Genomic DNA, 15,267 nt, shown 5'->3' on the forward strand with positions numbered 1-15,267 from the left:
GTCCGAGGAATTCATAAATTTCGGTCAACAAAGAAGTCGAAAAACCGTTTAAGGGGATATGCGCATTGGGCACGGGTCCATTCGCATTACATTATGTCGTATGGTAATGTGGTTGTTGGCGATTGATTAACTGTTGGGGTCCCGGGGTGCGCCGGCGCAGCGGGGCGCGGCCCACTCCGCCACCTCCGTCACACTCCTCAGATGTGAATCACCTCGCTCCTTGACAACACCTATCATACATACATACATGCTTCATAATCATCGACCTTTGAATGTTAATTGCATTGCTCCATTTCTGGCGCCGAAACGAAATTAATATTGGCAATATTTTGAACGCGACATCAACCTCGGCCACGGCTGATATACAGTTCGTGTCCCAACTATTATAATTGGCCACGAGCTTTGTTCTCGTCTCTCCTTTTATGAAATAGCGCAACGCGACGTTTGTCTGACATTCCCCAGCATTCTTCTTCGTGAGTCACCGCGCGGCCGTCAGCGCTGTGTCAGCGATGCGTCCAACAAATTACAGACATTAGCCGTTCGCCGAAGTGATCCGCGGTCGACAAACTTTTTATTAGATAGTTCCCGACGCCGCTCCCGACCTCGTCTAAATTGGGTGAAAAATGCTCAGTTTGACGCTTACTTTGCATATCTTGGCAATAAATCTACAGAAGCTCTAGCTGTACGCGTCTAGCAAGACCCGCTTTTTTGCTCTCGAGTCTTGACATAGCTGAAGTAGAAAATTATGTCATCTCGCGTCATCCCGAGCGTGCATGCTTATATGCAGCAAAGTAATACGTTAAGCTAGAGTCCGACACACATTATTTAATATAATGTTCATTCTCAAGACTTACGAGCTTCTTGTAACATGGCATAAGTTAAGCGGCAAGAATAAATAGAGTCGTTCCGTGAAGAGTCCGTAAGAGATCGCCTATCGCAGATAATTTGTTGTCCAAATTGCGACTGAACCCATTTATATAAATTACGCTTAATTAACTGCTTTATTGTGGGCCGAGCGCGTGAATTCGTTGAAACAACCCAATCTAAACAAAATAACGCTTGCAATATAATACGAGGCCAATTTACATTAAACAGTTTTGTAGACGCTGTGCTATTTAGTAGACACGAAAAAGGTTAGTTATTTTGGTTCCTGGTGGAGTAAGACTTTTAGTTTATGTAAAGATAGAGTTTCTCGGGTGTAAAGTTGCGGGTCGGAGAGTTCCGGCGCGGCGCAGCTCGTGCAGGGCCGGGCACGAGGCAGAGACGGCCAGTTTACTCTATTGTTTTATGGCGCGATAATATTGGCGTGGCGACCGCCGCGCCGCGAGCCCCGGCCGCCGATTGTTTTCTCACACAGATCGATTTACAGTTAGCCATCGATTGCCGAGAGCTTCACCGTCGATCGAACGTGCCAGGCCTAGATCTTAGCATCGCATGCCACAACATGTACACATTACACACGCCTGGCTGCAATCTCCTCTACATGTAACAAGTCAGAAGATTGAGTACGGAAAAAAGCTTCTTGGACAAAACTAATCTCGAACAATGCTTCCAAAGATAAAAACAATAAACATAAAGACAAACAAAATTCTTTATGATACCCACTTAGGTTATCGCCAATTTGTGTCAACTGAAGCGTTCGTTTAATATTAATAAAAGTGCTAGCCTCTCTCAACCCTCCGCGTACTTTTACGCTCGGGTTGATGGCGACTTATTTGAATAAATATTTCCGAGAGCAACCGAGGCCCGGTCTTTTTAAATTTATTTATTTTGTAATTTTTTCCGTCGGCCCTCGCTACAAGTATAAACTGTGTCCTTTTCACGCTCGCGGGGGACGCCCCACCAGGAGGCGCATTACTAATGTGGATGACGCGACACTAATACAACCCATCCTTTATCTAATTTAACATGTCCTTTATTATAAAATCGAAATTAAATGTTCGACCTCTTTCAAAGGTCTATTGGTTCTCGGCAGGAGACCATCACATATTTTGTTTGGTAACAATGATGTAGATTTTATTGTTCATCGACCTTTAAGGACGGGTCGATTGGAAGCGTGGATCAGTGGTGAGGATATTTAGAAGGTAATTTGTTTGAAGAGACAGTGAGTGGGCCCGGGACCCGCGTCACCGCGCGGAAGGTAATCGGACCGGACGGCCGGGAAATGATGCGTGCCTCTTAACTCCCCGCGAGCCTACTTACGTCACCGCCGATTAACGCGCACCCTACACTCTGACTGATCACTTAACATTGCCTCTAATACCCTTCTTATATCACCGACGATCTACACCAGTGCATATCTTTCTACACTAGCACCCTCATACGTGACAAAGAGCAGACATTCACGTCAGGGATAGTTAAATTCATTGCTACGTAGTCATGATTAATAGCGCAGGTCGCTGGTTAGCAAACAGAGCCATAAATTCGTACGTCGCGCTTTAAAAATGAGTTTCATTTATTCCATGATAGTTGAGAGAGTCATCAAACGAACGGTAAAGGTTATGCTAATATCGGGGGGGCAGCACACGTATTGGTTGACGGCGTGGGGCGGTCGTGATCTCGCGTCGTGCCCGACTTGCAGCCTCGGACCCAGTAAACTTCGGTGCAGACATGAGTTACGGGGAGCGGTGTGATGGTATCGCGACGAGCATCGCACCTCCGTATCTACCGGGGAGAGACTAGTGAGATATCACGTGTAACGTAGCTCATTATCACTTGTTACATTAGAGTTGAATACGAGTAGAATATAAGTTATTGAACACTATATAAATCAGTCATACTTATATACTAGAAATAATAATGATAAGTACAAAAGGCCTTATCGCTATGAGCAATCTCTTACCGGTAACCTTATATGTTACGGAAACAAAGTAACATATTAGGGGCGGTGTGTAAGGGTGGGTTGCATCAACATGCCGGTTATCGTAATAGTTAAGGTTAAACTTAGCAATGACAGAGTCGTTACAGTTAAGATTTTACTGCAACGTGTTGCACCATCAAATCGTCGGTCATTGTTAATGTTATTAGGGTTGCTATTCGTTTGAGACATAATTATCCCCAAAGTTAATGTGGGAAACGTTTTTATGTAAGGCAATACCAAATCTAGCTGTCGGACTGAAGCCGTCACAGAGTACATTGTAGCCGTCATTCTCTGTCAAAGCACTCAAAGTCAACATGTCATAGGAACTAAGTCTGTTGTTCCTCCAAATATTGACCAAAAGATTATCATCAATAAAACCCGCGACAAAGTAGACTCAGGTTTATTATTAATTAATTCTTAACAAGTTGAAACGAGCAGGTAAACGCAGCGTGGGACGCCCTCCTGCCCGCTGGACTGATGACCTTAGGCGGGTGGCGGGTAGTGGTTGGATGAGGAAGGCCGAGGACCGAGTGTTGTGGCGCTCCTTGGGAGAGGCCTATGTCCAGCAGTGGATGATTATTGGCTGATGATGATGATGATGATGAAGTTGAAATTAAACAAAATTCAAACTAACGATGTAATCTATTGAAATATTTTATTTTTATTAACATTCCTGTTAACTGCATAGACAGGTTCCTCTTCATCAGATGATGAATCATCATAAAAAAAACCTAGCTGGTGGTACAGGGTCTCTCATTTTGTTACATAATATATGTATTATGCAGCTATGGCGTAGCCACTATAATGGGCTGCATTCTTCTTAGTTCTGTCCTTATTTTCATTGATAAATTGCTGTATTTGAGTGATTGCAAAATTTCTGAAAACAAGGTTATTCAATTAAAGAGTTACGTAAGTTACTTTGATATTAGATTGCTGCGCTGGACCGGCAGCCGGCCGGTAGCTGGTAGTGGCTGGATAAGGAAGGCCGAGGGCACAGTGTTGTTTCGCTCCTTGGGAGAGCCCATGGCTAGAAATGGACGCTTATTTGGTGGTGAAGATGATCATTACACCTACAACACAATAATAGGTGCATTGGTACTTACTTCGTCGTTGGAGGCAGTAAGAAAGGTTCTAGTTTTAAAGCCAACACACGAGCCACATTTTTGAGACCTGGAACCTATCTAAGAACGAGTTCTCATCCCAAGTTGCGAATCTATCAGTTCTCTGAAAGTACACCTTTCTCTTAATATTTCGTAAGTTCCGTACTTACTCCACCTCAATCTCAATTTCTGAGGAACTTGTTTCAAGCTCTATTTCACGTAGAAGCGACATGATAAGAATTATTTAATATTAATATTTGTACGTAATACTGTTACTTTGAGGTTATACAATGCGTTTGACAGCTACCTGACTTTAACAATAGCAGTAACCGGCCAACATTGGGTGGTTATGGTTATCGTTAAAGTTATGACGTCATTTTAACCATAGTTGAATGGTGCAACCAATTTTTCGCTTAACCGATGCTTTGACAGACGATGTGACGTTTGTAATAGTTAAAGTTAAATGGTGCAACGCACTCAAATATTACTCTGAACCTACTTAAATTTTAATACCGAATATATATTTTTATAACAATGTACTTGCAGCTTCATAAAATAAATAAGTTACTATCTGTAGATTTTGTTGTGCTCCTAAGGGATCCTTTGGAAATGCGCTTTTCAAAAGGGTTAATAATAGTTACAAAATTATATCTCGTGGAACCCATCTTCGTTTTGATAAATGTTGTTTTTTTACTAACTGTCCTGAATCAAACTGCGTACAGTTGGTCCTGTGTTCCCATTGTATTATAAAGGAGTATTATTTATTTTGTGAAACACGACAGATAATGCCGAGGAGCTACCGATATAGATGTTATTGTTGTGAAGAATACCAGGATTCTGTGTACGGTACACACCCGGCCTTTGTTGGATCTTGTTTTGGTTATGAAAAATGTTATTGTGACAAATTGTGAGGTCGGACTTAATCCTTTCGTTTACATTCTGGCATGACGTGAGGAAATTTTAATTTATTTCTTAGAAATCTTTATCCATCTATTATGTTTTCATTTGTGTATGAGGAAGCCACACTACCTATAGCATTTTATCCAATCTTTAGCATATGCCATGTTTGTTTTCTCAATACATGTTAAATTAAACTGGTCCAAATCTTACCAGGATTTTGGTGTTAGTATCCGGAACGGAGCATCCCGACGCTATGGGCGGCGGATGCAGGCAAGTGGAAAGATAAGTGCACCCGGCTCATAGGATATCAAGTTCTGGACTTAGTTCCAGCAACCGTTTATCGGGTTATAGAGCCGAAAATGAAGGAAATTTTGCAAAGAAAGACTTGTTTATTCTATGTCTGTTTATGGTTTATGCTGGCAAATATTATTTTATCCAAAAATATTAGCAATAAAGCACTGGCCTGTACAAACGTAATACAAAATGACACTGACAGTCAATAAACAGACATTAATACATAATATACACTGCCGGGCAATGAAAAAGTTCCACTCACAAAATTCCGACAACAAACGACCCCAATTTTTTCAAAGATTTAATTTAAAATTGGTACAAAATATTACCAATTTTAGTTGGTAATATTCTGATGCTCTGTTAAATGTACTTCAATATTCCAGAAGACGGCATTAAGCTAGCCTTTTCCGTTTAGAAGTAATTTGGTGATTTTCTCAGTGGAACCTTTTCATTGCCCGTGAGTGTATATATTATTATTTTCACTTCTGCTTTATCCTAAAATAATAGTAAAAAATAAAAACTAGCCAAGCGCTGTTTTTTTTCCATTTATAGTAGCGATATATTACAATTTAAGCAACTGAATAAAGCAATTAATATACTACCTATAATATTACGTAATAGTGTTTTCCTTTATGTGTGAAGGTAAACGAAACGTAAACGAACCAATAGCTTCACAAACGCGCCCGCTCCAACGTCTCAGAGGATCAAAGGCTACGCTCTTCGCTAGGAATCCTTTTAAATAGATTTGCGAGCAGTAAAATGTTCATGGGTGTAAATATTAAACTGTGATAAAGTATGCGTTGTACACTTTATTGTAGTCCCTCGAAGGATATGAGCATTTCGCAAGATTTTATTGAGTTAATTTAAATTTCTATTAACTTTTAGCATAATAACATGCGTACTTAGTTTAGCTAGTTTGTATTAATGGTTTTGCGTTCTCTTGAAGTTGTAGTTTGCATGAATTATCCTCGTAGTGCACAATTCCCACGGCGATAAGCACTTTCAACTGAACACAGCGTGCGAGCTACAAAATGGTACACTTGTAAATATTCATGCCCCTAACTAAATGTTTCAATATTAAGCAAATAATTGTTTTCTTTTCACTCACCGCCGAAAGCACTGGCTTAACTTAAATAGCCAAAATAAAAGTTTCAGTGCCCCGGGACGCTTCAGTACTTTCTATTCGAAAAATATAGTTCAAAATTCGCAATAGAATGTCAGTCGCAGGGGACCGCGGCGGTCGAGTAAAGAGCATTTTATTATAAATGTGTTTTCTGAATAGCTACGGAGACGGCGGAACGCACGATGCACCAAGTTTAATGGAAAAGAATTGAAAAGTAGCGCGTCTATATGGTAATAGAAATTGCCCGGAAGAAAGGAACACAGACGACGGACTGTGCACAACTTTGAGTTATCGTTGTTTTCTCTAAAATTGAGCGTTATTGCGTATGTTCTCCGGAGAGTATCGGCCCGCTGTGGGGCTCTCTCAATGTATTGCACTTTTATTTTTCCGGAAAATCTACCAATGTAAGCGGAAAGCATTGCCGTGACTTACGCCCGTCACATTTGACTTTTATTTCCGGGTTTCGTAACTTGGCGCTCGGGGTTTTGTTGACGATACTTTTGTATGTTTACACTATTGTTGTCTAGACTTTTCAGGTAGAGCTTAACACGAAAATGCTTCGTATTAAAACCTTTTCAGTTGTATGCTGGCGTCCGGTTCAAATTTTCCCACTGATTACTTGTAAATAAAGTCGTCTTGTCGGATATTTCAACAAATATTTGTCAACCGAGAGAACAAGAGGGCACTTAGTGATATTATGTCATTGTTGATTCCACTAAGAAATGTTCGACTTATGTGACTTTTTGAATACTTGTTTTCGTGGTCAATCGTGTTTTGAATGTATTGACTAGTCGGTGTATGTGTTTCCATTTAGTGACAAGCTTTAATAAGATGCTGTTAGAGAATGTTTCCTCGCTAATCAATATTCATATCCGAGATGTACAATTCTAATTGCCGTATATAAATCCAAACGCTTCGATGACATCTTAATTGCCAAAGTAACAAATCACATTAGTAGGTAGGTATTAGTATAGGAAAATATTGAACAGGATTTAGCAGATTAATTTATTTGCAGATAAATGGTGTGATAAGAGCTGTTTATTTATTTTTGGTAGCTTGAGTAGCTTCACTGTTATCATCTGGTCCCATTATTCAAACATATTAAGGTGACGGTATTTTCTAAATTAAAATACTTGTTTTTTATTATGTTTATTTATATTCAGGAGTTATTAGAGTGTTTGTGAATTGGAGTTGTGGAGGATTATGTCTACCTCGCGGGCAGGGTAGTAGGCAATCCTACTGCAAGTGGGTTAAGCTGAATTCTGAATGATTCCTTGTATTCTCATCGACAATTCCTCCGACTCCGAATGGTCTGTAACTCTTCAACCAGTGCATCATGCCTGTATGGTTTAGAAACACGAACGCTGACTACTCCACCGATTTTGATTAAAAGAAAAAACTACATGAACCGATAACAATTAATGCAGAGTTCTCGAGTGAAGTCCACGAACAGGCAAATAGGTAAATGAAGCATCTAGTGAGACACCCTCCATTCAGATAAGGAAGGCTAGAAGACCGTTTTTTTTTTAAAATAAGTTTGCACAATCAAGTGTACGTTGTTTGATAAATAAGTAAGTTAATAAGTTAGTTCAAATTAATATTTTCCCCCTTGTATTTTTAGCTAATTATAACTTTCTTATGGCTCTGTTATAACTTAAACTTGGCAATTAAAATAGTTCATCTGAAAATAATTATGTAATAATCATTTAAAAAACTAAATAGGTGGTAACGCCACCAACGAAAGAGGATGTTTGTAAGACCACGTAGTAAAATCAGCCGCAGTGATTCATTAAAACGAGATTGTTTGTCGCATCAACGCAGTTGGTCTCAATAACTCGTAATTACGTAATGCAGCCACGGTAGTTAAACGACAGCGTGCGGCACACGCATGTTGAAACTAGGTGTAAATGAGGAGAATATCATAAGGTAATTTATGAGTTTGTCCACCCCGGCGGTCGGCCCACTGCGCGTAGAGGCAACGCTTTACGACTCATTAAAAAAATACGATTCGACTGCTACACTACGGACCACGTAACATGACCAATGCACCAAGGTATGGGGTGAGGCGTGGATGGAATGTGTGAAAAGCTCGGTCGCTATTCGTCTATCGCGAAAGGTCGCGTTCCGAATCCTGTCATAACATTCGTCCATAAATGCAAGATGCCGGCCATATTAGTCAAGTTTCGTGGTTCCTAGTGTATTGCATGTAGCGCCAACTCGCTAACTCACACCAAATATTGCCCGCTACATTTGTGTCATATCTCATGACCATAAACTCCACTAACAATATTTGATAAATCGGAAAGATATCGTAAGTGATGCTCTGATCGCGGATTTAAATGACCCCTCCATATTAAAGCTTATCTGAATGGTGAATTTATTAAAAAGGTCACATGCATATTTATTTCTATAGCGATAAAGACGTAATTTTACCGTGATTAAGCATTTATGGGAGTCGTTTGGGCAGCCGATACTGCTAGATAAGTCGATATCAAAAATTATGATTGTAATCTCTTGTCGTTTGACTAACCGGTCATCTTTTATTCGCGGTCGTTAAAGATAAGTGGAACAGCTTGCCCCTGACCGTACGACTGTCACCATCTCTTAAAAAGAGCGTGAAGGATTAGGTATTATTATAAAATATTATTTATAATTTCTTTCACTGTTTTTTTACAATACAAAATATTTATTGTCAGTAACTTAGTCTATGTATAATAAAACATTGTTGGGGCACTCCTATTAAGTAACTATGTTACCTACTTATTTAGTGCATAAATTAAAATAGTTTCATTTATACATATATTTATACATACATTTATTCACCAATCAAAGGTTGGCTGGTAGAAATTTATTTTTGGCAATAAGCACGTCGTTGTATGCATATAATTTAACTCTGTAAATCTATAGTGTATTGTTACAGTGTTCTGCTGTTATTATCGCTGTAATGAGTTTTTTCTGGTCTCTATAGATATCACAGGCAAATATGGAGAAGATATAATTTCCTCTCTACTAATTGCTTACAGCGCTGTGTATTTAAGTATGCATGCGCAAATGCATTAAAGTTTCCAATATTCCCAAGTGTGAAGTGAACCGTTAAGAGCAATCACTCATTACACGTGCTATTTAGAATAAACTATAGTTTTATTTGTAGAGAACATTCTCACGGCGGCGCGGCGCAGGCGTGGAGTTTTGACACCTCTCGCGGGTCAACAAGCGCTTAGCTCATTTCGCGCCGTTCACTACGTGTTTGTTTAGTTTGTCATCACAACATTTCCTAAATCACTCGAAACACTTACAATTGTCCGACTCAATACAAGTAATACACACTAAATCAACACGTTGTCAACCGACACCCATAAAAAATAAAAGTACATTCAAATATCAAGCTTAAAAATTACTTCCTACTACTGAAGAGTTTCTCACATTTCAACGAACCCAACTCATTAAAACGTGTCGTTATCTGTAGAACGCGTTCAGCTGCCCGTTTTATCGCGACATTAAAAGCCTCTCCCGATCTACTGCTCGATATGTTAATTGTAATCCAATACATCACTATCACCTCCATCTCTGCAGCTGACTAGTTCTGTCAGCTAAGCGCGAGTTAGGTACGGCGAGATACGTCAGTAGAATTAATAGGCAGTTCCTACGCAGGCTGGCTCATATCGAGGATCGCAACAAATTGCACTGCCTACACACATTGTTCAGCGCTGGCCGCCACCCACATTCCTATGAAATTGTTGTCACGTACATCGTACACGGAGTGAAAATTTAGCCCGTGGGGGAAGTTCTAAGTCGTTAGCGGTGATGGATTTGCGAAGGCCCGTTAAAGCCTCAGTGTTTGACGCGCGAATCGATTAAGTTTGACAGAATCCCCTTGGATTGTGGGGTAAGGCTCGGCCGGTAATTACCGTAGGCAGCGCGGGCTGTTGAACTGCGCGTGGAACTCTGTGCAACTCCGATTTCGGACCGGCCCGAGACGCTTGACACACCAATAATGAATTCTGTCCGAGTTGACACGCGGAGCGTTTTCCCGCCAACGCCAACGCTTCGGGAATCGAATTAGCGTTTCTTAATTTTAATTGCCGGCCCTGTCGTCCCCATTCAGATTTTGAAGCGATCACATGGTTGTTTCACTTTGATTTATGATGCATGCGAAGGCTGACAGGACATTGTCGAAATATATTTTTTCGTTTGTCGACGATTTCTTTATCAATATTTGACGTAACTCAATTAATTATAAGCGAAGAGTAAAATTAATTCTTGAACACGATATCCAGTTAGTTATTTCCAATTCTCACAGTTCGTTTTGTGTCCTCATTTAATAAATGCATATTATGAGGTGTCGCTCAAGTCGTTTAAGTGTATTTACGTGTTAACAGCATATTGGCTTGAGATCCGAGCGGAAAGCTCATAATATTATTTTAAATTTATTGTTATTGGTTCTTTCCGATTGTTTCGATCCAATTTTATTCTTGGGACGCAAAATATGGACATTTAAAATGGCAATATCGTATTTGTTGCCAATGGGTAAAATATTCTGTTCGGTATATTTTTATTTGTTGTAATGAATTTTAAATAGCATTTTATATGGAACAATAAATTAAAGCCCTATAAATATTGAGCACAATTTTAGTAAAGCTTACGCATAATAAGTGGTTGGAATCGCAAAGGTGTTTTGTGTCTTAATCAGCGTCCAGCTGGTCCAATCTAGGCCCGCGGGTGATTATCGGCTGTCTCCCAGCGGGGCGCATGCCAAAAAAATTTCATTTTAAATAAATCGCCCAGAGACAGCGTCGCGCCGTGAAATTAGGCGTGGAAACCCCCGCCGCGAAAACTCATCGTAAATAAGTGTCGCGGTCGGGCTCCGCAGCCGAGCCCACTGCAGCGACACTCTCGTTATACATTCGTTTAAACATTTAATTACTTGTATTTCTTATGGAGCTCGTCCGCGGCTAGCACGTGATCGTAAATCCACGCCGCGGTAATGATCCAAAGGGTGATTTCGCGATGAATTACTGCGTAGTCTTGTTGACTTTTTGCGTGGAACATTTTTTCGGTTTTAGCGAGCGTGGGCTTCATGCACTGTTCTCGTTAAGTGGTTTTTCGAGTTGTTTGCGATTTATGTTTCAATAAGTTTATGCAACATTGTATTTTTTATGCCGCACCGTATCTTGAGTATCTTGGTGAGTGTCGTATAGATAATGCTGTCAGATTTTATGCGGCTCGTCTAAGTAAGTATACCTATCGGTGTGATCTCAAAGGCGTTTAAATATATTTTTTATGATCGTCATTCCTGCTCCGCCCTATAAGCATTGGATTAAGCGAGTAAAGTTAACTTTATCGTATTACACTTTCAAAGGTGCTAGTAATTTCTAAATCCTTGATACTTATTGAAAGTCGAGCAGGTAATGGAAGGTTGTCAAGTGTTACATTCTCACACTTCAATTGATAGCACTCTTTATTCTTCGCGTAGCCACCCTAAACGCTTATCAAAGGTTAAAAGCAGAGGCGGTTCAGATTCGTCGGTATCGTTTTCATTTTCTCCTTTAGCAGATCATGTATCGTTGCGAATGCTCATCGGAAACTACCCGGGGTAGTGTTCCGTGGAGTATTCTTCGCTTGCCGCCGCGGCGGGACAATGCATTCGGTGTTTCGTTTGTAAACGCGATACTTCCCGTCGGCGCAAGCCTTTCGCATGTGATTGCGGCCCCTCCACTTTAATCAAATGGCTGCGACAAAGGATTCAATGGAACGCTCTTCTCGATTTCGTGATCGGTATTGGCTGAGACGTTTCGCGAGGTATTCTTCAGTTTTTTTTCTTCGATTATGTGCTTTGTGTTGTGAATTTGACTCTATTTGAACTATTCCGACTAGAGACGGCGGTTCTCACAGTTTTTAAACACCTGATAGAGCACCCACTTGACCGACATGTTGCGTGTTCTAGTTCAGTCGTAGTCCAAGTGCCTTCGTCTTCTTGAATAAATATAAATGGCACTTAATTGAATTTAGACCACTCGACTCATCGCTAAGCCTACTGCTGTAAGTCCATAATTGCCTAAGTTTCTTCCAATTTAATCACTCTCGTCGGGATTTACCCTTCGGCCAAATTATCATGTTTAAAATGCTGTTTGTTTTTGTATCAAGAACGTTTGAGTGATTAATATCAAAGTCATTTTTGATTACATAATAGCGAGACAGACGGATTAATTTCGTTTTGTTCTCTTCATTTTCTTTCTTTGTATAAAAAGTAATTTAAGTTATAAGTTCTAAATGTAAACATGCCTTTGAATAGCGGTACTTGTAATTTTCTTTCAAGATTGATTATAATTTCAAAGTTTGTAGTTTTATTTTCTAAATTTTATTACATAACTGAGTTTAAAAATGTGGACCTAACAAATATGAGGCATTTATAAAAACATTACCATATAAAAAGGATTTTAAATCTTTGAAAAAGCTTAATAGCATTCGGTTTGAGTCAATTTGAAAATAACAAAGGGTTATGTAATACGAATCGTCCTTAAAATGGGACGGTTATTGAATAAAAACAGAATGTCGATTCTTTCTGCCCGCCCCTGCTGCTTATGGATTTTTTATCGACCATGAAATGCAGGTATAAATATATTGTTTCGAATCATTTCAAAGGATAGATGATAGGTATAGAATAACGCGATTTACAGAATATATTGAATGCCGTTTTTATCCCTTGCTGATTGTTCAGCTATGAGATTATCAGAGTCGTAGAATTCACTGGCTTAGGCGCAGCCAAAGCTGTAGACATATCTGCTGATGGAGTGAAGCAGAGCAATGGAGTGCGGAGCAGTATCGTTTTGCCTTTGTTAGTTTGTCGTCGACACGCTAAAAGAAGAAAGCCTAAAGTAAAATACGAATAGTATCCCTATATTCAATATCCCGAATTATTTCGAGAAACATCCACGACTTCCTTAAAAGTACCGGTATATCCGAATGTGCAGTCCACTGGAGTGTGTAATGTATAACTGAAACCAATTGACGTATACAGAATACCAAGAGAAACATTTCAAAATCCCGAACCGATGCGCGTAGCGACTCCCTAAGATATCGCGGCGGCGGCGGCGGCGGCGGCGGCGGCGGCGGGATATCTGGGTTCCGAATGTGCAGTAGCAGTGGAGTGTGTAATGTATGCGGGGCAGAGTGGACCGCGGCCCGCGAGTAGACAATTTCACGCCCGCTTTGCTAATGTTTGCCGAGCGATTTGCCCCGGGCGCCTGCCTTGGACTGTTCTCTTCTTCTTTATGTTTTTTATTCCTTCGACTCGTGTCGTAGTGATAAGATTTAGCGAGTTGAGAATAAATATTGATAGTTCAAAGTCACGGACGGTTATTTAGTTGCTGGTGATGCTTTGTGACTGATCTTGAAATGACTGTATTAATTAGAGTGCTGAGGACTTTGCTACCGTTGCCTGAAGTCAACTTATTGTAAAAGTATTGAATTAAAGTACCTAAAATAAGGGTTATTTTTGACTTTAAAACATATGAGTATCACTAATGATTGGTGTAGAAAAAGAAAAGTAATAACAGTTACAGATACATTTTTCATAATTTAGTCTGATTACTTATATAAAATCGCTATTCTACAACCAGCACGGCCGCTGCAGCCCGGCGGCCGCGGGGTCTGCGCGTCGTACCTACGTGGAGCGTGTGCTAAGCTTTTTGGGTACCGGATCTAAAGAAACCCTTGTAATCTGCTTATAAAATACATTTAATGCTATCGCGGTCAAGAGCCGTAAAAATAAGATATACTTAACTATGTTTTTTGCGAATTATTGTGTACCTAAAAAGAGAAGCAAGTACTCAAGCACGTTTTTGGTGATAACTACCTGAGGGGATTCCATTTTAGTGATAAGAACTATACGAGTAGGTACTTTGTATTTATCAACTAGCTTGATGTCTAATTTTAACGCTCCAAAGATCAATCAATCGATACAAGAGGCTTTCTCTAACAATGAAATATTTAAAATTAGCTTATCCTGTTTTAACAGCGGCCCTGTCTTTTTGGGATGGGCGATTCGAATTAAACTAGTTTGTATTTCTCTAACGTTCGTATCTAATCTTTCGATCGATCTTCTAACCCTTTAATATATGCGTCACCGTTTATGGGGCAACGAATATTTTCGTCGAGGCAGCATGTCGACCGTGTATAGTTTTGTACTTAAAATAGAGCATGTGTTCCGAGCAACAACTGACAATTCCTTTTATGGGTGACATAGGAATTCTTCGAATTTAAGTGAGTATGTAAAATGTATCCTAGCATTAGTGGTTTATTTATTAAGGGTTGCGATACTCGACTATTAACTCGACTATTTGTGTTATTCTTGTGGTTTTAAATGAATCCCCCTTACCTTTGCGTTAGGTAAGTATAGAACAACCCATAACTGACTCTGGAAATTTTATTCATAAAATATGTATAAAGGCAAACAAAAGCACTGACCCCGTCCTTTGGAACTTCGATAAAATACCAGTCATTCAACAGCATTGAGACTACCAAAGGCCGATGTGATTAAATTATCATGCTTACTGTATACAGTTGTCCTTACACAATTTAAAGGCCACATTGAAGATGTCCGTCAGATTAATTGTCAAAAGTTCCCATCGTTATTAGCTGACTTGATTCGATGCAGTCAGTCGGGAAGAATGCTCGTTCAGACAACAAAGCCCCACATTATGTTGTCGCGCTGAGCGGCTCGGTCCAATTAGGACAGATTTTTCTTCCCCCAGTCAACCGGCTTGTCTAAAGACAACAATTATTTTATCGAGGATTTAACTCGGCAGGACAATTGTTACCAGATTTTCTAAGCACCTTGACAATACTCCAGTAATTTGTTTTGTGCCTGTAAGATGTTCAATTGTTTGCGCTGAGAAAACATGAGGCGTCGTCGGCGCGGAGACGCAAAGTACTCGTGTTCCGAGATGTTCTCATTCAAAATTCATTTACGCGAATGGCTTGCAATCATT

The 15,267-nt window shown here is 39.9% G+C and overlaps 1 protein-coding gene and 1 long non-coding RNA gene across 2 annotated transcripts in view; one reads left to right on the top strand and one right to left on the bottom strand.

The window, feature by feature from the left end:
* The window catches only part of LOC105386718 (lysine-specific histone demethylase 1A), a 256,675-nt gene that overhangs the window by 149,108 nt on the left and 92,300 nt on the right, over positions 1 to 15,267 (top strand). The gene's annotated exons all lie outside the window — the stretch shown is intronic.
* Positions 3,692 to 4,433, bottom strand: LOC125490377. Its single transcript, XR_007267642.1, has 3 exons — positions 4,131 to 4,433; positions 3,964 to 4,037; positions 3,692 to 3,737 (listed from the first exon to the last, which is right to left on the bottom strand). It is a non-coding gene; the product is annotated as an uncharacterized LOC125490377 (long non-coding RNA).

Source organism: Plutella xylostella, chromosome 23, assembly GCF_932276165.1.
Source record: "Plutella xylostella chromosome 23, ilPluXylo3.1, whole genome shotgun sequence".
Classification (NCBI taxonomy): Eukaryota; Metazoa; Arthropoda; class Insecta; order Lepidoptera; family Plutellidae; genus Plutella; species Plutella xylostella.